Here is a 23,766-nt window from a genome sequence, read left to right as displayed (position 1 = left end):
AAAATGGATATGTGTTACCGTATTTTGTATCTGTTCTGCCTACAAAGCAAATAACTGACACAGAGAGACTAAAACGTACTTTAAAGCTACCAGCACTTCACCAGGCAGAGTCTGAACTGATTGTAATCTACTCGTAAACTAAACAAACTACTCTAAACCTTATAACATACATATATTCCAAACACTTGCACTATGACCCCTGGGCCGGTCCACGTCCAGTTTCCAATGTCCTCCACCAACTATCAAAACAAAACAAAACTTCCCACTCCTCCAGGAAGTCTCGCCTTCCACTTCCTGTCCTTCTGCCCAGCTGATTGGCTAAACAGCACTTTATTGATGGTTGCTACATTCACTTAGCATTCCTCCATAGACATGAAGAAAACAATTAGCTCAATTAAAAGGTGGCGTACAGATAGAAATAGACTACTCAGAAGAGGAGACTCACATGATTGAAATCATGTAAAGAAATGGCCAAAATCCCTAGTCATCAGACAAATTCAAATCAAGACTACTTTGATGTTTTATCTTTTCTGTTCTTTTTTGTTAAGTCTATTCTTTTTTGATCAATTAATTAACTAACTAATTAGTTAATCTTTTTCACTTTACTTCACATTTGTAACTTTCCAGTCCTTTCCTCTCAGCTATTCTCAATGCCCTGCTATAGTCCTCCTCTTCTCCTTCTTCTCCTAAAAGGGAGGCTTCCCATGGCTATTAACCCACCTTGGCATATCAAGTTGAAGTAGGACTAAACACATCTTCTCCCATTGAGGCTAGACAAAGCAGTCTAGTTAGAGGAAATAGACCCAAAGGCAGGCAACAGAGTCAGAGTCAGCTCTGGCTCCTGCAGTTAGGAGTTTCCTATGAAAAGCAAGCTGCACAACTGTTATGCATGTGCAGAGGGATTTTCTTCATCCCATACAGGTTCCCTGAATTGGCAGTTCAGTGTCTATGAACCAATGGGCCAGAGTTAGTTGATTCTGTAGTGCCTCTCATGGTGTCCTTGACCCCTCTAGCTCCTTCAATCTTTTCTCCCCCTATTCCACAATATTACTCAAGTTCTCCTTAGCGTTTGTCCATGGGTCTCTGCATCATTTTATGTCAAGTTGCTGGGAGACGTCTCTATGATATAAAATTATGCTTGGCTCCTGTCTGTAAGTATAGCAGAATACTATTAATAGTGTCAGTGTTCAGGTCCTTCTCATGGCACATGTCTCCTGCTGAGCCAGTCATTTGTTGACCATATTCTCAGTTTCTGTTCCGTCTGTTCTCCTACATATCTTGTAGGCAGAATAAGTTTACATTTCAGGTTTTGTGGCTATGTTGGTATCCAAATCCCTCTACTGGAAGTCTTTTCTGGCTACAAGAAACTATTTTAGGTTCCGTATTTCCCAATTTTAGGAGTTTTAGCTAGTGTCATCCTCATAGATTCCTGGGAGTTTCCATTGTCCTATGTTTCTAGTTCATCCCAAATATGGACATCATTCCCTTACCCCAATTATCTCTCCTAGTACTCTCTCCCTCTCTCCTCATCCTGCCCTCCACTTGACCTTTCTTGCTTCTCAATCGTTCCTCCTCTCTTCTACAAGATACCCAAGCTCTCCCTAGTATTTGGTTGTGAGTATCTGTATCTATTTACATCAAGTTAAAGTACATCTCACCTGCTCCCATCCCCACCCCTCTGCCAACCAGTCTTCTCCCTCCATCCACCATGGGTGTCTAAGCTACTTCCTTTTCTCAGTAGATTGGACTGTCCCTGCATTGAGACCTCCATGTTACTTAGCTGTGGGTTTTAGCACAGTTATTCTGTACTAGAATTCTCAACAAAGAGATTTCTAATGGCCAAGAAGAACTTAAAACATTGTTCAGTATCCTTAGTCATCAGGGAAAGAAATGCAAATCTAAATGACTACTCTGAGATCCTATCTTATACCTGGTGAGGACATGGAACAAGGGTAACACTGTTCCATTGCTGGTGGGAGTACTAACTTGTACAACCCCTTTAGAAATCAATTTGGCAGTTTCACAGAAAAGTGAGAACAGCTCTACTTCAAAACCCAGCTATACCATTCCTGGGCATACACCCAAAAGATGTCCCACAATACCACAAGGACAATTCCTCAACTATGTTCATAACAGCTTTATTTGTAATAGCCCCAAATTGGAAACAACCTACATATCCCTCAGCCAAAGAATGGATAAAGAAACTATGGTATATTTACACTATGGAATATTATTCAGCTGTTAAACACAATGATATCCTTAAATTTGCAGACAAATACATGGAACTAAAAAATATCATACTGAGGGAGGTGACTCAGACCCAGAAAGACCAACAGGGTATATACTCACTTATAAGTGGATATTAGCGATAGAGTACAGGATAACGATGCTATATTCCACAGAACAAAGAAATTTAAACTTATCCCAGCAGAATGGCAAAGAACAATGAAATAAAGCACAATACAAACTGGAGAGGATTCAGGGAAAGAGGAACAGCAATTCATGGCTGGTAAGGGTGAAAATGTGTACAGCTACAATGAAAATCAGTGTGGAGGTTCCTCGCGAATCTGGGAATGGATCTCCTTCAAGGTTCATATGTCCAAAGGATGCTTCACTCATGTTTGATCACTCATGTTTTTTTCTGCTCTATTCGTAGTAGCCTGAAATTGAAGATATCCCAGTTGTGTCTCAACAAATGAATACATTATCAACAAAAAGGACATTTACACAATGGGAAAATTCAGTTCCTGTTAAAAATGAAATCATAAATTACACAGTTGAATAGATGGAACTGTTAAAAATAATCATCCTTAATGAGGTAGCGCAGATTCAGAGAGAAAAATATGGCATGTATTCACCTATATGTGAATGTTATATGTTAAGTGAAAGACAAACAAGTTATAATTTATAGAACCACAGAGCTTAGTTTTGATTAAGGTACTGGGGAGCTGGGACAATGATGTTCCCTCTGTAAGGTATTCTAGCGCCATGATAGTACAAAAGTTCTGGGATACCATATTTCATTTAGTGCCCTTTCCACAGATGGAACCTATCCCTAATGTTGCTTTGGAGACCAGAAGACTGCAACTAGATAGCCCAGTGACCTACAGAAAGGCAGATATGACTGTTCTACCAGAGGAATATAGCAAAAAAAATTTACTCCTGATGACACTCTGCTATATTTATTGATCACTGCCTTGCTCAGCCATCAGCAGAGAACTACTTCCAAAGCAGTTGGGACAAATGCAAAAACCCAGAGCCAGAAAATATGCAGAAAATGAGAGACCTAGGAACACTCAGCCCTTAAGGGGATGTGTCTATCAAATCTTTCCCCAACTTAGAGAACCTGCAGAAGAGGAGGCACAAAGAGGGTAAGTGGTGAGGGTCTTGCTAGTGCCAAAGCAGCCAGAAGTTGGTCCCCTACCGCCTCTGGCTGGTGGTTCAAGAAGTATAGGAAGGGGGTGGGTAGGCCCTTCCAGGAGACCTGCCCTGGGCCAGCAGAAGTCATGAATTCCAATGAAGAGACTCTGCCTCCCCACATCATCTGCTTAGTGTGTAAGGTGACAACACTGACGGTAGACCCATCTGATGTCATTAAAGTCTTCCCCAATTAGGAGGATCTCACAGACCTGCAGGTCACCATCAAGGGCCCTGAGAATACCCCTTATGCTTGAGTCTGTTCTGCCTGAAGCTCCTACTGGGCAAGGACTTCCCTGCATCCCCACCCAAGGGCTACTTCCTGACTAAGATCTTCCACCCAAATGTGGGTGCCAATGTTGAGATCTGTGTCAACGTGCTCAAGAGGGACTGGACATCTGACATGTGCTGCTGACCACCAAGTGCCTGCTGATCCCCCCTAAGCCAGAGTCTGCACTCAACAAGGAGGCAGGCCCCCTCCTTTTGGAAAACTGTGAAGAGTATGCTACCTGGGCCCAAGTGCTCACAAAAATCCATGGGGGTGCAGGTGGCACCAGAAGTGGCATGGCTGAGGCCACTCCAGACCTGGCCAGAAGGACTACAGCCTCCTCCATATGAACCCAGGCTAAGAAACATGAAGGTAAATGAGATAAGAAGAGCTAGCAGCCAAGAAGTTCCACAGGAAGCAGGCCCTGAGGCAACTGTAGTGGGCTCTTCTCCCTCCTCCCTCCCTTGTGTTCTGTCTCCTCCCTCTCCGTATATAAGTTATTTAAATTACAGCTAGGGTAGGAGAGACAGTGGGGAGGCACCAGAACCTGGATTTGAATTTCTAAATAAAAAGTTGGAAGAGAGAAAGAAGGAAAGAAAAGAAAAAAGAAAACACTAAGGAAACAAGGCCTTCTAAACATATTGGAATCTAAACAGATGTGAACTCAGACTAAAGCCGAGTCCACCAGGATGCACGGGTCCTTGAGCAAAAAGGAGATGTGGACATATACCTCCATCACTAACTCTGAAGCGATCTCCAGTTCTTAGCTAAATTTAACTGTTGTTTTTTCCAAGGATGTCTGAGGTGGGAACAAACTTCTTTTCAGTGTAGGTGGCCAACAGAGAAGGAACTCAATGCAACTTTGGAGGTTCCTTGTCTCATAGTGTCTATCAGGACTTCAAAGAGACTTATCATTGTTGCTGTTGTTGTTAACATGTATTGGATCCAGTTTTATATTTTTATGGGATTCCTAGTGTACAAATGAGTGTGTTTCTCTGTCTCTTTTTACTGACTTTTCTTGTGTTCTCTTCCTTTTATTTGTGTTTTTTCCTATTCTTATTGTTTTATTTTATTATTATACATTTATATGCCTGATTATTTTCTAAGGAAAGACTGAAAGAGAGTGGATCTGGATGGAAGGGTATATGAGGCGGTATTGGAAGCAGCAGAGGGAGAGGAAACTCTATTTAGGGTATACTACATAAAGATAAATCTATTTTCCTAAAAGACAAAAAGAAAATTATTAGATGTCTAATCACCAGCTGAATTAACAAGCAAGTAAGAAAAAATAGTGTTAAAAAGGAATGTTTCATGTGTTAAGAAAACTTATGGCACTTAAAAGATTCATACAGGACTGTTTCCCATATCACTGCTGCTCTTTCAAAGATCACCTCTGCTGTCACATAAAATGATGACCCATTTAAGTGAGTTTTTCTATGATTTACATAGTGCCTGAAAAAGACTGAATATATTTGGAATTTTTGTACATATTTGTGGTGGAAAATATAAAAGTGTTTTTCAATAAAAACAAAACACCTTGAAGATTTTGTTCTGTTTGATTGTTTAAAGACAGGGAAAGTCACAAAGATTTCATTGTCTACAGAGTATTTTATAAGGTGACAGGCTAACATCATGAGTATTGGCCAGAAAGCTAAACTCACAAATGGTCTTATTTTGAACTGAAATGTATATAACTACCTTTTTAGGTTTCAGATTCTTACATAAAACTGATAAAAACCATATGTTAACAGTTATTGCAAAAAAGGGGGCGGGGGAGCAGGATTAATAGTACCACAAGATAACCCAGCAAAAAAAAAAAAAAAAAAAAAAAAAAAAAAAGGAAGATCAGTGACATTCCATTGTCTGTCTTTTTTCTCAAATCTGGGAGAGTTCCAGACAAATCTAGCAATGTTAATCTAGAGAACTGATTAAATTCAGAACTGATTTCAATAGGTTGTACTGTATAGTTGAAGTTGAAACTGTTTCCATAAAATCAAAAGGAGAATGGGTACAGTGGACAAGACAGCATCTTTCATTGAAGGAGTTTCTATTTCACTCAGTGAATATGAAACTTAAAGAATTATCTTCACCACAGGAAAAATGGGGCATGAACAATTAAAGTTGTCATATTTCATACACATAAATATAACACATGTTGCATAATTTTACACACTCCCTATTATCAAATCACTCTGAAAATATGTGTTAAAATGTGACTGTTATGTTTACCCATTGGTGCTTAATCTCACACAAATCCAAGGTGTTAGCAGGGCTGGCTGGAACACACAGGCCTTTCTGTAACACATCCTCCTGCCACATTTACTTCTCCCCCTGGACACAGAAGTCTTTTTTTTTTATTTTTTTTATTTTTTATACTCCTGTTGACCCTCCATCTGCTCTTCTCCCTTTTATTCCTTTTGCCATCATTGGAATATACAGACATAAACCCATAAGTGGACAGGGTTATCAGTCTCTTAGGCTACTAAGGACTATTGTAAGTTAGAGAAAATTAAGACATGTCAAATTATTATTTTCAGTCTCTGAGATAATAGTAATGTTTCCATACAGAAATGTTAATGTCCGATGACAGTGAAAGGAAGAGGGAATCAGTACACGTGGTTACTAATTATTTATCTTTTGAACAATGAATATGTGTCCATTAAGCAGAGAAAATGTTAGAAGAGACTCCATAAAAGGGAGATCACTATACAAACACAATGAATTTGAGGACATGGGATGCATGACATGGATCTTTCTCAAACTAGAAAGCAGAACAAGATACGTGGCTCTCTAAACCTGGATGCTACTAGGAGTTGCATCAATTCTATCATCTGATTTGTTCAGTATCACTTATCACCGTTCCATTGGTCAACTCAACTGTCTTCATGACAATGCCTTGTTTTCTATATTATGCACTTTGGTAGCAAATGCTTCAGAATTTGTTCTCCTAAGCTAAGTCTTCTCTTGAATATCTCTTGCCTATCTTATGAACCACATTTTTTCTATAGATTATATCCCATGAATGCCCACATATACATGACTATGCTAGTGTAGTTTGTCTATACTCACTTAGTCTGAAAGATTGAAATGAATTATTTAGGAATTAATTTATTCATTAATGGTGGGCAGCAGTCTAGAAAGAGTGAAAACAACTTCTGATGACTTTTCCAAGTACCTGTGACATACCCCTTCAGTGTTACAATAATCTGCCAAACCTTTTTAATTTTGCTAAGAGTCTGTTCATTTTAAACAGTCCATGTTTTTTTAAGGGATACTGACTTTGTTTGTACCTTGGCTCCCTGATAACCATTGTATTTAAAAAATCAACTATTGATGAATAAACAGAAAATCTACTTTAGGTGTCTAATTTAACAAGTTGCCTTGACATGGCCAAACTTGGTTACAGACATCTTCATTTCAGAAGTGATAAAACTTTAAAAACTGACCTTAACATTTTAGTGTTATAAGTTTAAGACATAATGATAGTGAGAGTGGAGGTATTTATGCACCCCAGAGTGCTCAGCCTTTGTGAGTAATTAGGGTAGTTTATGTTGAGAAAATAAGGTGTGGTCCTAGAAGGGAAGACTGATGGTGTCAGCAGGTGTACCATGAGTAGACGATGGGAGTGAAGGACAATTTTTTCTAGAAAATAGCTCGTAAACACATTCCATTTAAGGAATGTCAAAAAAGGCATTGAGCAGTGAGCCGTTTTGGAGAAGCTTAGAACTGTGGACAGATTTCTAGAAGACAGAGAGAGTATGACTCCCAGGTCTCATGGAGAGAGGCCATGTATTCTGACAGTTAAGTTCTATGTGATCCCCTAATTCTCAAATGCATATATTAAAACACAGACCATGTCAAAGCAGAATCATCTCTATTTTTATGTTCTGGTTTAATCATCATAAGCTTGACCACAGTCATTGATTGCTTTTAAATTTTTTTCTCTTTGGTAAGTCTTACCTTTTAGAACAATTTATCAAGAACTGAAATTATAACACAATTATAAGTGTGAGCAATATAGCTAGGAAACAGTGTGATGGTAAAGAATATTACTTTCCCCTGAATTCTAACTGAATGTGGCATGGTCCTCACTTCACCCATTATCACTGCAGTAAGGCACACTGACCTACTTGTCCCATGCAATCCTTGAAACTACCTACTGTTTTCCAGTCAATGCATTGCATTATTTATTAATCTTTGAAAAATATGCCAAATCTTTCAAAATTGTACTTACATAAGGAGAAATGAGTATTTCACTTCAAAGTGGTCCATTTATTAATATCCTTAAACCGACATGTACGCATCACCATCCTTTAAAGTGAATAGTTTACATGACACTTTACCTTGAGCACTGTACTTTGGTGTGTTCATATAGTATCTCTGACAATTTCTGCATGTACATTATAAATTCAGGCCCCTCTCCCACCTTTTCTATCTCCCTACAACCTCCATCTCACCCCCAACTTCCCACAAATTTCTTTCTCTGGTTCACAATTCATGTCTATTTCTTTTATCTGTTGACGCACTGAGTTTAATCAGGATTATTTATGTGAGCCAGGGTTTTTGAGCTACCCTCTGAGGCCTGGAAGTGTCAGCTATATGCCCATACCCAAAATCAGGGGTTCCCCTTCTCCGGGTATGTCAATGTAGCAAAACAGTAACTGGAGTGAAGGATGCAGGAAAACAAAAGAATGAAAATAAGGAACATTTCCTACATACTAGAAAAAGCAGATAGGTATCTTGGTCTGATAATAAGTGTCTCCCATAAGCACTGCTGGTTGAGTATGTGGTCCTCAGCCAGTTGCATCTTTTGGGAAAGTTATGGATCCCTTTAGAGGTAGATCCTGATTGAGGAAACACATCCCTGTGGATGGCCTTTGTGGTTCTTATAGCCTGACACCACTGCATATTCTCTCTGTCCAGATGAAATGTGATCAGCAGGCTTTCTTTCCCTGCCCCCATGCCTTACCCCATGTTGTCATGTCGACACTACCATAGTTGACTCTATCCTTCTAGATCAACACCTAAATTGAACCCTTTCCTCCTGAATATGCCTTTGTCAGGTATTTATCATCACAGCAGAAATAAACTAATACAGTAGCCTGAATTTAAAAATTCTATCCCAAACATGGAAGAAAAATGTATAAAGCATCATTGTATTATCACTTCATAAGTACACATTTGAGGAGCATTTGTACATTTAGAATATAGCTAACATTTTTATTCTTTCATATTATTTAAAAAGGACTTTGCTGGGTGTCTTTGGCTCTCCCTCAGCTTGCATGTGCCAGGCTGCTCTGGAACTCTCAGAAATTTACCTGCCTCTGTCTCCTTATTGGTGGCACTACAGAAGGGTAGCGTCACGCTCCACATGGAAAGCATATGTTATTCATGTTCACATACCTGTGGGATTACCAGAGTTTTCTGCACATTTGCAGTAGGGAATTGTTGATATTTGAGTAATTAAGCCTTATTTTTTAAAACTGGAAAAAAAAAAAAAAAGCCTATGTCTGTGCAGGCTAATTCGCTTTGTTATAATATTCACCACCAGGAAGAAAATGTCTTGTTATTGCGGTTCATGACGCTGTGTAGAAGGATAGGCTTTGTCCTCTATCTGCTCAGGCATTGCAGACTATACTTTCCAATTTACAACAGGAAATCCAAACCTATAAAAATCCAATTATTTCATATGGGGGACTCAGCATGACTCTCCCTCCACTTCTCCCCGTCTGTTTGGCTGGGGTGATGAGGGTAGTTTCTCTAGGGTTTCATTTTTTTTTTTTTTCAAGCAAAGCTAGATTCTGAGAACACACACAGAAGAAAGGGATTTGGCAAACATCCCTTCCCATCTCTTTTCTGTAATTATAGTTAATGAAACTATGTGTGTTTTTTCACTTGTGTGGTCCTCGGGAAATAAGTGTCTATTTTATTCCAAAAAAATGTCATTTCAGTACTTTTGGTTGGTTCAATATTATCTTTTTCAAGGGGTAACAAGCAGACCTTTCCAAAAATATGTTAATAATTATAGTATTAACCAGTGAAAAAAAAACTGTTATATTTGAAAATTAAAATTCATTGACGGCCTTGCTGCACTGTAATAACTGGGTCATGATTTTGGGTGCTCCTGCTTAGCATGCATTTACTGTTCATATGTATTCCCTCACCTAGAGGCCTGATATTTTTAATGAGATTATATCAAAGGATGTGGAGGCTGGAGAGTAGTAACAGCCTTTCACTAGATAATTCCCAGAACTCTGATCCATCTCAGTGAGGCAATTAAGACTTCTGACTAGGATAAATGATACTGGGAGATTATACAGGTTTTTCTCCATGCATGCATAGTTTTTTTAAAAAAAAAAAATCTAAGTTTACTTAACATAAAAAGAAAACTACCTCTAGAATGGTAAATTTGGGAATTTTTCTCTTCATTATTCTCTGAAGTGATTGTCTCTTCCTGTATCTGGGTGTCACTTCTCTGCATTCTGATGTTAAAGATTTCTGTGAGGCCTACTAAAGGAAGATGCCAAATTTTCACATTAGACATACATGTAATGTATATAATATATACAATATATACATATATATTATTTGTTTTCATAATCGTCAAATTATCCCCCATTTTCTTAAGCGATGGAAAATAAATATGACTAAATATTCCTTTTTTTCAAAACTAATATGTGTTTTAGCATCTTCCTCCCTGCTCCGCTTGCAGCTGCCACCGCTCTCAAAGACAATAGGAGACTACCCAAAAACAAACACAGGGAAAATCCAAGTTTGTTGTATGGAAGAGTTAATATCCCATCACAGAGGTGACCTTTATCCCTATATACTCTCTTTATTTTATTATTTTATTTTATTTTTTTCATCAAGCCTCTCCAAAGGGACTCATCATATTCAGGGCTCTAGGAAGAGAAAAGATGAAGCTTTGTCCTTATCACCCCCTTCCAGAAAGCGCAGCGTAATAGGACTTTGTAAGGTGAAATGAAGCTCAGTCTGATGGCTGCTGATTAAAAATTGACTCTGCCACATCAAAGAGGAGTTGAAGGTGAAAATGATGATCACCTCCCTCTCCCAGGGACCCTGCACCGTTTCTTTTATTCAACCTTGAAAGGTTCTTTCTGAATAAGATAATATCCCTCGAGTCCATTCTGCCTTGGCAGCATGGAAAAATGTAGATCAGTCTGCCTATTCTTTATGAAAAAAAATAATAACAGGATTTTGTTAATGACATAGCACTTTAAAATGATGGATTGTACTTGATAAATGCTGAGAAATTAATTATAATATGCTTCTTAGATTACAGATCAAATTAATTGTTGGTAGGCAGCTACTAAAAAGAGCATTGTAAATCTGAGCTGTTGTCACTGTCTTTTCCTGATTGTTTTCATATTTAGATACAACATTTCTACCCAAGCTCCCTTTTGTTTTCATTATATTGTACGAATAATGAATTCTCAGGAAGGTTGTCATATGTGGTATAATATCTTTATCACTAAGATTAAAAGTAATATCTGTAGTTTTTGTCAACATCAATTTCACACCTTACTTTCAATTGTCTTAAGTTACCCATTTGGTAATCTGGATCCCATGGTCCCCAGAATACATAAAAAAATATACTTACACACAAACATGCACACGCACACACACATGACTATGGATAAACAGATTACAGTCCAACTAGGAAATACATTTGCATAACAGTACCTGTGAAAATAAATTTTACAAGATATACATAAATTTATAAATATACAGCTATATTTATAAAGATGCACTCTGAATCTATGTGTCTATTAAAGACAGGAAGATAGCATTTTATCCTTCTTGGAATACTCAAAGCTTTGATACTTAAGGAAAATTTTCTGCATCTTCTTATCTTCATTATAGATGTCTCTTTTGCCTTTTATATTCATTACAGTGGACATAGCATTTGCAAGCAGAGACATCTTATTATCTAGAATTCCTATTAACCTCATATGATACTAGTCATGGATTACTACAAAAACCAAAACATTAACCATTTTAAATGTATAAAGAATTTTTAGTGCCTAATTGAAAATTCTAATATTTACATTGAAAATGAATAAAGTGTGAGTTACGTTTTTGTATACTTGGCTTAAAATATTATCTTCCTGAATGATAGCCTTTATGAAAACTAGGTTATCACTTTGAAAACAGTGTGTGTGTGTGTGTGTGTGTGTGTGTGTGTGTGTGTGTGTGTGTGTGTGTGTTCAATGTTTTTATATGGATGCGTAGAACAATGTTACCAACACAGGCTTGTTTTCAGTTCTTCAGTGATTTTCATATATGACACGATGTAGTTTTTAGTTGAATTCACAGTTGGAAATGTAGTGATTATAATGTTGTAAAATTTACAATCTTATTTATGATGCTGGAAAAAAGTATCTTTATTATCGCTGACATTGTCAAGTACATGTATAGATTTAGATATATCTATGGCAAAAAACCTGCAAGTAAATTTCTGAAGTTCAAATATTTGATGACTGTTCACATGTATATGGATATAAAAGATATATAAAACATTGATAATAAACATATTCTAAAATATATGTGGTACTTATGACTATCCAGACTGATGTTTATTTCAATATAAAGGAGCCAAGGTTGTTACTTATAAAACAATATATGTAATTTGTAATTAAAACTTAAGATGTCTGTAAATTTCCAGTATTATACGTTATTTGTGCTCTTGAGTAATTCACCTTTCTAAGCATGTTAAGAAGATATGTAAATTAAGCTTACAGAATTCAAAAGTACATAGGCAATAAACTAAATGCAAATTGAAATGACGGGCCAAATCCAACACAATATATTTCAATTAGAAACCCATAGAAAAGCTATTTGAGAATTTTGTTTGCATTTATTAAAAAAATGTAAGAGCTACACATAATAAAAGGTCTCTGCTTAGGCTTATAGCATATAGACCAACAATAGCAGGGAATATTGAATGAATTGTGTACTTTTCAAATGTATCTGAATCCTGACAACAGGCACACTAATGAAAAAGATTGCAAAAAAGGGTATAGGGAAAGGTTACAGTGTTTCTCAACATGTTGGTTTCAACCCCTTTGAGGGTCACAGATTAATATCCTGCATATCAATGAAGAGGAAATGAGTAATTATATTACAATATCACAGAATAAAATAACTAATAAAAATCATTATTGACAACCTAGTTACATAGGTCAGACTGGATAAAAGCGAGCCTCAATACAATGACTAGCATCCTCATAAGAACATAGAGATTTTAGTCACAGACACAAAGAAAAAAAGGCATGTGAAGCTCATAGAGGCATAAACACCTAAGAGGAGCCTTGTCTGTGCAATGGGAAACTGGGGTTGAAGATTGGGGAGAGACAAGTGCAAGCAAAGACACGCTAAACATGGACAGTCACCACCAGTGCTGAGTTTGCCTTTCTGGATCCCTCAAAGACAGCAAGGCCTTGAGTTTAGATCTTCAGTTTTCATAGTTGTGAGAGGACAAATTTGTTTGAAAATAATTGATTATTGTTCTCTAAAGCTACGTATTCTTCAAAATAATAAAATGAAGAATTTCAGAACAATTGCCAGTAATGTTAAATCACACAGTCTCACATTTACTTTGTAATAGAATCTCCATGAATGATGCAGAATTATAGGAGCAATGCACATTTTGGTTCAGTGACAGAGGTTAGAGTGAATAATCATGACAAATGCCAATGAAAGCTAAGCTAAGGAAAGTTCAGGATAATCTTTAATATGTGGAAGACAGAAAACAAATACCAATAATACATACATACATACATATAAAGAACATTAAAGCATCAACTTAACTTATGGCTTCAGAAATTATAGGCCACAGTTATTTTGTTATGTTGCCTTGGGCTGATTGTTGAGGCAACACTTTGTGACAAAGAAACACTGTTAAACAACACTGTTCACTACATTGTGGCCTAGAAATGGGAAAAAAAGAGGAAGAAGAAAATAATTGCATTTCTAGGAGCAACCCTTCAGTGACTTCAAATTCCTTGCACTTGGCTTCATCTCTCAACAGTACACCTACTTCCAACAGATACAATAGGTGAGGAACAGACCTTTAGTACAATGTCTGGCAGCACATGGAAGGCTGTTCATCTCAATCCTAGCAGCAATGCTCAAGTAGCTTGTAAGATAAACATGTCCATAACTAAGGAAGTTTAGGTTCTAGCTAAGTACTTGGAAGTCAATATCACATAGATATAAATAAAACTATGAGCCAGAGAGAAATCTTAGTAGGAAGGGATGTTTGCACACATAAGCTTTGCAGACTGAATTTAATCCCCTGGGCATACAACCCCTACACTTACACAAAGGAATTCAGGGAGAACAAAATAAATAAGTGGAAAAAAAAAAAAGAAAAAAAAAAAGAAAGAAAAAAAAAGAAATGAGGGTCAGACTGTGGTGGCTCACACCTTTAATCCCAGCACTCAGGAGGCAGAGGCAGGCGGATCTTTGTGAGTTCGAGGCCCATCTACTCTACAAAGTTAGTGCAGAACATCCAAGGCTATACAGAGAAACAATTTCCCAAAAATCAAAACAAGACAAAACAAAAATAAACAAAAAAGGAAATGAATACAGTCACAATAAAGAGAACCTTTAAAATAATAATAGTATTTTATTCTGATTTCTTAAGTATTTAGAGAACTTATCTAACTACTAAAAATATGAAATTGTAAAATATCAATTATACCAGAAATGAATATAATTTTGCTTTTTTGCAATGCCATGTTCATGTCCATTCCAGGTGGTGCCATGCTCTGCATATAATTTCCAAGTTACATTTTTAGATGTGCAAAAGTATATAGATACAGAGAGATCTTCAAGTCTCTTATCAAAGAATCTGAACAAAACAGCCAATTTAAAACTGTCTTTTCTGATATACAACATTTCAAAAGTATGTACGTAGGCTGATAATTCCATGGAGAGTCATTGTTCAGGATATTCATAAACTATGAGCACAATTTTTCAACAGACATAAACTATTATTGGTTATAAATAATTTATTCCAGTGTAGCTTCATCTTTATAGAGCCAATTTGTCAACCAAGACCCCATAGTGGGTAGACACAGCCAGAGCGCTGTGTCTAAACTTGTCCCCATTGTACTCTTCAGTTTGGTTCCAACATTTCAACCCAGGGTGTTCACTCTTCTCTGAACAGTGTGAGTGCATTTAATTGCAGTCTGACATGTGTATTCGTGAGAAACAAGAGGCTGTAGACTGAGGGTGATGATTAAGTGTTCTACTGGATAATTGCTTAAACTACTGCTTCTATAATGCAGCATTGTCTCTCTTGAGCAAAGCGATTATCAGCCTTTTGTGTAGTGATTATACAATGTAAGTGCAATCTCGCTGTTTTAACTCTTGTCAGAGTTTATGTTTAATACACTTCCATATCAAAGAGGGATGAACCTTTGGCATCCTGTCTTTCACTGAGAACTCCCCTAGACCCAAGCTTTTCTGACTTTAGTTTTTTAATATACAAACCTTTCTGGTCTTCGGGAGAACAGACATGGTAATACAGGAGTCAATAGGAAGATAAAAGCACATCTTCTGTATGCATAAGCTCAATGGCAACTGTGTCAATATTATGGGGAAAAAAAGCTTCCTTTAAAACTTATGATAAAACTGAAGTCAAAACTAGTTAATTTTTTGCGCTCATAAAATCACAGACAGAAATATCACAGAGATCATGTAATTGTATTAATATATGTTTAATACTCTTTGAAAGTTCTCATTTGGACCTACATCATTTCACTAGAAGGCTATTCGGAGCCCTCATTCCTTTGTCTCAATCGCTTTTAGTTCGCAACAAAATCTTAAAGAACTTCACTCTTTTTTGAGTCTATCCATCTTTTCATCCCATATTTTTTCAAAAGCAAATGCTCCTATTCTCATTCATTGCCTTTTACTGACATAATGGCCATTCAAAGAATTGATGTAATACTCTGATAATGATGTAATAAATTTCACATAAATAAAATGTCCCATCTTACATTCTTAGATCTGGAGATAAGAGTTGAAAAGGAAGAAGGGGAATATAGAAATATATATGGAGCATAGAACAAAAAGAAGATTAATGAATCTACTCCTAACTTATTGCCTCAATTGTCACTCACAAGGTTGTTTTTAATTCATTGATATAGAATTTTGTATATAGATGCAAGATAAGTTTAATTCTAGATACAGTCCTATAGACTTCAAAAGTAAGATTTTTCTCCCCACATGTAATCTACATACATACATAATACATACATATGTATATATTTTGAATCTAATATGAGGTATTGTACCCTTATAACTCAATTGTGATACAATACATTTAAAGTGCTATTAAACACATTTCAATAAATTGGTAGTAATGACTCTTCAGTTTTTATATAAATTATTTCATATTATGAGTAGTTTTAATTTAGTATACTGGAACAGTTCTCTTTTAATTTTTACTTTTTATTTATTTTACTTTACATCCCGATTGCTGTCCCCTCCTTCATGCCTCCCAATTCCATCCTCCCTACCTGATACCCTCTCCCTCCCTCCCGTAGTCCTCAGAAAGGGGAGCCCTCCTCTTCTAACATCTGACCTCAGCCTATTAAGCCTCATCTGGACTGCCAGTGTCCTCTTCCTCTGTTGCCTGGCAAGGGTGCCCACCATGGAGAAGTAACTGACAACATCTGGGGGCCAAAGACCATGTTGAAAGTAGTCCTTACTCCCCATATTATGGTTCCCAGAAAGGGATTGTGCTGTGTAACTATTTAAAATGTTTTCTGTGCAGTGGAGCTTGGAGCCTTCTTCTTCTATTCCTATTATTCTTAAGTTTGGTAATTCTCTCATGTGCCAGATTTCTTGGGTGTTTTGTGTCAGGAATATTTTAGTTGTAACATTTTCTGTGACTAATGTATTGATAACTTCAACCAGGTCCTATATATTTTCTCTGATTAATGTATCAGTAACTTTAATGTATTTTCTACACTTTAGATTCTCGCTTCCATCTCCTGTATTCTATTGGTGTTGCTCATGTGTGCAGTTCCTGCCCTCTTCCCTCATTTTTCCAACTTCAAGATTGCATCCAACTGTGTTCCCTTTGTAGCTTCTAATTCCTGTTTTGGTCTTGAGTAGTTTTATTCACTTCTTTCTCCTATTTGATTAAATTTTCTTGTAATTCTTTATAAGATTTTTTAAATTCATTCATCTGTTTGAATGTATTTTCCCATATTTGTTTGACAGATTTATAGTCCCCCTTCAAGGCTTCTACCATTTCATTACCTCAGACTTAAAATACTCTACGTTTCCTGGGTGTTCATATCTCCAGGCTTGCTGTGTTAGGTTCACAGTTTTCTGGTGGGGTCATATGCTCTGAGTTTTTTGCTTGTTTTCTTATGCTGACCAACATTGATTAGGAGGTTTTAAGAGCATGGGTAAATACATAGGAATGGTTAAGTGCTTTATTATGCAGAGCATAAATATCCATATTTGTTTATTATCAAGAATATTTTCTGATTGGTTCAATGTCTTCCATTCAACTTACTTCAAAGTCCTCTATTCTTCATCTGTTTTTCTCAAAGCAATTTTAAAAATATTTGATATATTTAAATTTATTTCACTTCATATTTGAGTAAAACTAGTAGGGACATAGGAGAAGGAAGGAGCCCAGACCCAGATTATGTCACTTACAGTGGGTGTTTTTATTAGTTCCTGGAGATTTTCTTATGTGTTTTTAATATATCTATACCCTTTCTCCAGTTTTTCATATTAAACTCACTTGTCTACCTATCCAAGTTTGCGTCCTTTTCCTTTTAATTCTAGGACAAGTTTTGTTGCCAGAATATTCTTGGATGTGTGGTCTTCTGCTGGAGGTGAATCTACTTACAAAGGACTGAAGTCTAGGAGAAAATTATCTTGCCTCCAGGATCTAACAAGTGCAAAAAATTCCTTGGCTTACATTGTTATTGTGTTTTGAACTCTCCTCTCCAGGCTAAAGAACCAGTCTTGGGTTCATACAAGTTTTTTATCTACTGTCACAACTGAGTCATAGGCACAGCTGTCCTCCTTTGTAATACTGTTACCATATAGTGATCAATTGCTTCTAGCTCTTACAAGCTTTCAGATCCCGTGTCCAGAGTGATGACAAAAACTTGGAATAGGGATTTATACCTTAAATTTTTTAAACTTTTGAGTTCCTTTTGCATGAGAAATTGCATGTCTCACTTTCACATGTATGTAAAGTAGGCACAAAATTCAATCATTAAGCAGTACTTAAACATAGTATTTTGCCTATTAAAAACAAGGAATTCCCGAAATTTGTTGAAAAATGGATTGAACTAGAAATGATCATAATGAGTGAGCTAACCCAGAAGCAGAGAGACTCAAATGGTATATACTCACTTATAATTGGACACTAGCCCCAGGGGCAGGTCCCATGAAAGTCTGCACCTACCAAGAAAGTGGGATAGAGGTGAGAACATCCTATTGAGACTCTAGGTGAGAAAAATATAGGGGATAGGGAAGTAGGTGGATCCAGAGGGTCCTAGACACCTACAAGAGGGACATAATGATGGGTGGATCTGAGCCCTGGGGTTCTGCTTGATCTAAGGCACCAACCAAGGACAAAACGTGCAGTCAGCATCAAACCCATACCCAGATCTAACCAAGGGACAGAACATTCTCCACAGTTAAGTGGAGACTGGGGACTGACTTTCACACGATCTCTGGTGCTCCATATTTGGCCATGTCCCTTTGTTGGGGAGGCCCAATGGCACTCGGAGGAAGGATAGCAGACTACCAAGAAGAGACTTGATACCCTAGCACCATATTCAGGGGGAGGAGGTCCCCCTCAGTCACAGTCATAGGGAAGGGGGATTGGTGTGAAGGTGGGAGGGAGGGAGAAATGGGAGGATGCATGGGATGGGATAGAAAATGAGATGTAATATGAATTATTTAGTTTTTCAATAAAAATGTGTTAAAAAACATAATATTTTTATTTGAGACATTTTTATATTTATACAGTCTTATAATTTACTAAAGACTATAGCATGTTAATGGATGCAATTTTCATGCTAATTGATGGTTATGCTTATTTACTCTTACATAAGTAATGAATTTTGTTGAATATTTGATACTTCATGATATAGAGTATTTCAATGTCTTTAAGACTCAATCTATATTTTCACTTAAAATTTATTGATGCTGAGAACTCAGAATCACTCACATCTATATCATAAAATGACTGAAAATGGGTCTATTCAGAATTTGTCAAAATTGTTATCCTAATCTAGAGCTCAAATTCACTTAAAATTAATCTTTGTAAAAGTCAAGCATGAAAAATAAACACCAATTTTTAAAATCAAAGAATCTATCTCAAACTCCAAGGTAACACTTAATTAACACTTAACCCTTGCTGATAAGTGATGGTGACCAGAAAAGTAAATGACATTTGTTTTTCATTATTAAACAATATACTTCTATAAGAGAAGAAATTTATGTGTGGTAACAATGCTCAAATTCATAATATACGATAAGGTAGAGTTTAATAAAAGGTATTATAGGGGAGTTCTGTATTGGTATGTACTTGTAAATGGCACAACAGCACCTGAATTATAGAGTTCAGTTTTTCATAACCATGGCTTCAGTGAACTCAGACCACACTAATTCAGCTTTTGAAACTCTCACTTTTTTTGAGCACTTTTTAAATTTTTCTTCTTTCTTTTCTTTTTTCTTTTTTTTTTTAAATTTTTTTAATTAATTTATTCTTGTTACATCTCAATGGTTATCCCATCCCTTGTATCCTCCCATTCTTCCCTCCCTCCCATTTCCCGTTATTCTCTTCCCCTATGACTGTTCCTGAGGGGGATTTCCTCCCCCTGTATATGCTCATAGGGTATCAAGTCTCTTCTTGGTAACCTGCTGTCCTTCCTCTGAGTGCTACCATGTCTCCCCCTCCAGGGGACATGGTCAAATGTGAGGCACCAGAGTACGTGAGAAAGTCATATCCCACTCTCCACTCAACTGTGGAGAATATTCTGTCCATTGTCTAGATCTGGGTAGGGGTTTAAAGTTTACTGCCTGTATTGTCCTTGGCTGGTGCCTTAGTTTGAGCAGGAACCCTGGGCCCAAATCTGCCTATCTTAATGTTCTACTTGTAGGTTTCTAGGACCCTTTGGATCCTTCGACTTTGCTATTCCCCCATGCTTCTCTCCTCTAAAATCAGGAACAAGGCAAGGCTGCCCATATCTCTTCAATATAGTACTTGAAGTTCTAGCCAGAGCAATAAGACAACAAAAGGAGATCAAGGGTATCCAAATGGGAAAGAAGGAAGGCAAATTATCCCTATTTGCAGATGATATGATAGTGTACATGTGACCCTCAAAAATCCACCAGAGAACTTCTACAGCTGATAAACACCTTCAGCAAATTAGCTGGATACAAAATTACCTCAAAAAAGTCTGTAGCCTTCCTATATACAAATGACAAGCTTGCAGAGGAAGAAATTAGGAAAACCACACCCTTCACTTTAACCACAAGCAATATAAAATATCTAGGAGTTACTCTAACTAAGCAAGTGAAGGACTTGTTTGAAAAAAAATTCAAAACCCTCACGTTTATTGCTTCAGCTCATCAAGTACCGCAGTGTAAGGATCGTGATGTGAGAACATAGCCCTTGTGGACAAGGACTTTCAGAGCAACACTCAGAGTTCATCATCAGGTTTCAAAAGTCACTATTTAGACAACACCTATAAGCAGATGTCTGCACTACTTATTTATTTATGTGTACTGTGTGAGTGATGCAATCTTATGTACAGAATAGGGGTTTTAGAAGGAAAATGTTAAATATTGAATGGACAAGGCTTGGAATACAATGCACTGTGAGCAGTAAAACCAGGAAGAAAGTGGCAGCAGGTCTGCTATATCAGAGAAGAATAATGTGAGGGGGCAATGAAGAATAAAACCTGGGGTCTGTTAGAGGAAAAAGTGCTAGCCACAGGGCAAAGATACCTGCAACAATTGTCTATGAGGTCTTACCCTTCTCTAGATGAATCATATAAGTGCCACAGTGTATTTGTAGGGTATAAAACCTGGAGACTTGTGATAATGACAACTGAAGATGACATAGGCAGAATAAGATTTCAGATGTCTCCATAGTATTCCCCTGTGCCAAATTCACCAGCATTGATGACAATCTTCTCATTTCAGTCACGACTAAAGCACTGAGCTTTGCGTCATATTTGACTTATAGAAATCCTTTGCAACTCATTTGCAAACAACCAGTACAATGACTTTTTCCCCAGCACTGCATCTTTTCACATAATTGTGTCCTGATCATGTGAGTACCACTAGGAGGACAGGAGATTATGAGACTTGAGTTCCAGCCTCAGGTAACAGCATCTTGCATCAAAGCATGCCTACATATTAAATGGAAGTAATCAAGAGAACCTCAATTCATGGAACAGCAGGGGTGCCAAGTTTGATTACAGTTTGGAAATCCCTGTAAACATTAGCCATTACCATTCTCATCAGCAGTGGTGGTGGCTTTTCCATCTCTGGTTTAATTTCTCCAAGTTTTCATCTCTCCATCTTTAAAAGAACATAGCTATAAAAGCTCCTCTTCACATCACTGTGAGTTTCAAAATCAGTAGTATATAAAGATCAAGCTAAAGCATTTTATATAAGATCATTGATAGTTCCTTAAGGATCATTAATGACAGAAAATTTAATAACAGAAAATTTAAACAATTATTTTTTGATGTATGAATACTATGTATGTGCCCTCAAATATTTACTCATTTTGCTGCTTATGGATGCCAGTTTTAAAGCTTCCTTTTCTTGATACTACTGCTAAAATTTCTGTGTTTTTAGTGACAGGAATTGGTGAAACTCTGTGTTTGGAAGCCCTTGGACACCTTTGTGTCATATGGGCTTTATCATGATGGCCCGGAATTAGGTACTCATTTTATTTTTTATTGTTGTCCTATCAGCTCAGATTTTCTGTTACTAGTAAAGCATTATATTACAATTTTCATATCTGGCAGTTTTTCTCTGACCCATAACATTCTTTTTATCTTTTCTTTTTTTTTTTTAATTTATTTATTTATTTATTTATTTTTAAATTTTTTTATTATTAATTTATTCTTGTTACATCTCAATGTTTATCCCATTCCTTATATCCTCCCATTCCTCCCCCCCCCCATTTTCCCATTATTCCCCTCCCCTATGACTGTTCCTGAGGGGGATTACATCCCCCTATATATTCTCATAGGGTATCAAGTCTCTTCTTGGCTACTTGCTGTCCTTCCTCTGAGTGCCACCATGTCTCCCCCTCCAGGGGACATGGTCAAATGTGAGGCACCAGAGTACGTGAGAAAGTCCTATCACACTCTCCACTCAACTGTTACATTCTTAAAGACACCATAATCAGGGAGATTTAGTTTAGAATTGGGCATGCACTTAATTATAATATAACAAGTGAAATGTTAATCCTTACAGATTTGAGCATGTAGAGATTTAAAGTAGAATTAATTAAAATAAAATTTATTTAACACTCAATATTTCCTTCATGCAAACACATTTCACATGCTATGTGGTTTGTGAGGTCTGTGAATGGTTACTACCTTGAAGAATATACTTAGAAGAATTTCTGTCATTGACAAAGGTTAAGCTCAAGATCCTTAGATTGAACATGTATTTGAAAAGCTATTGGGTCAGTGGCCATAAGGCCCTATTTAATTTGCTAATGCTCACCAACCTATTCACTTTTATATGAAAGCGGGAATTCTGAACATTATTTTTTTACCTATAATATGTATATATTGTTTGATTTTTTTAATTAAAAGACCATGAAATATAACTCATTATTCCTACTGCATTAATATTATATACCTGTAATTGAGTATACTATGCAATGCAAAACTTTAAAATAGTAAAATTGCAAATATATCTGCATATGTCTATATCTCCATATTAGGATTGTGTGACCTATCATTTGTCATTTTGACATTAGAAGTGAACATTCACATATGATTCATTTTTAAATGATATAGCCTAAAAATACAGACAGTAACCTACTAAATACTACGCTTTATGATCAATATTCCTTGAAAAAATTCAAATGTCAATGAAGTGCATCACTGGACATTTTAACGCATTTTATATCCTTAGGAACATTTAATTCATTGAGTTGTTCACCCGACATTTTTACAGATTGCTTTGATTGTAAAACCGTCATCTTCAAATGACATTTTTATATGGTCTTGGTCTTAAAAACATCAAATGGGGGATAATTCTTCACTTGAAGTTATTAAACATGGCTATAATCATAAAAGTGCCATTTAAAGATAATTCTTCATTTGACCTTTTTACCCTTACTCACTCTTTTCTTCCTTAAAAATTTGATATTAGAAAAGAAAGTTAATAGAATTTTAAGGCTGTACTTAAAAATTCAAATTAGGTTTCATTGCTCATGTTGCCATGGGCTTTAGGGAATGGTTCAGCAACTCACCAATACCCAGTACATTTCATCAGACTGTGTGTGTAAGTGTAAGTGTGTGTGTGTGTGTGTGAGTGTGTGTGTGTGTGTGTGTTGGAGGTGGTGGAGGACGGAACACAAAGTGATAAACAACTGTCCTTAATTATGGCTTGTCAATAGTCATCACTCAAAAATTTTAGTGGTATCATTAAAATTTTCTAATATATTATTCTCTGTAGGCAACTCATAATATAGTCTTGTGTTTTTCAGTTGCTATCATTGTACATATAGAGTTGAAGTAATACAATTTCACACAATTTTACCTCTGTCCAGATTCTATGCCTTATGTTACCATAATACTTATTTGACTCCATTTTTTTTTTCAAAAGATAAAAAACTGTTAGAATACAGTATGTGGGTTTATTCAATGAATTTTCAGGGTATAATAAATATACTCACATATGAGGCAAATTAAATACTAATAATACTTTTGAAGTATTTTGTCAATCATTCATGAGGATGTAACCTGACTGGCCTATTCGTATAGCAGTTATGTAAAGGGTATATTATCCTGTGCTTCATAAGAATA

At 36.5% G+C, this 23,766-nt stretch overlaps 1 pseudogene; it reads left to right on the top strand.

The window, feature by feature from the left end:
• The first annotated feature begins 3,506 nt into the window (after window positions 1-3,506).
• LOC127200314 (ubiquitin-conjugating enzyme E2 S-A-like) lies at window positions 3,507-4,124 on the top strand (annotated as a pseudogene).
• Window positions 4,125-23,766: the final 19,642 nt, after the last annotated feature.

Source organism: Acomys russatus, chromosome 2, assembly GCF_903995435.1.
Source record: "Acomys russatus chromosome 2, mAcoRus1.1, whole genome shotgun sequence".
Classification (NCBI taxonomy): domain Eukaryota; kingdom Metazoa; phylum Chordata; class Mammalia; order Rodentia; family Muridae; genus Acomys; species Acomys russatus.
The sequence above is the reverse complement of the archived record's forward strand: the minus strand, read 5'-3'. Positions and strand labels throughout refer to the sequence as shown.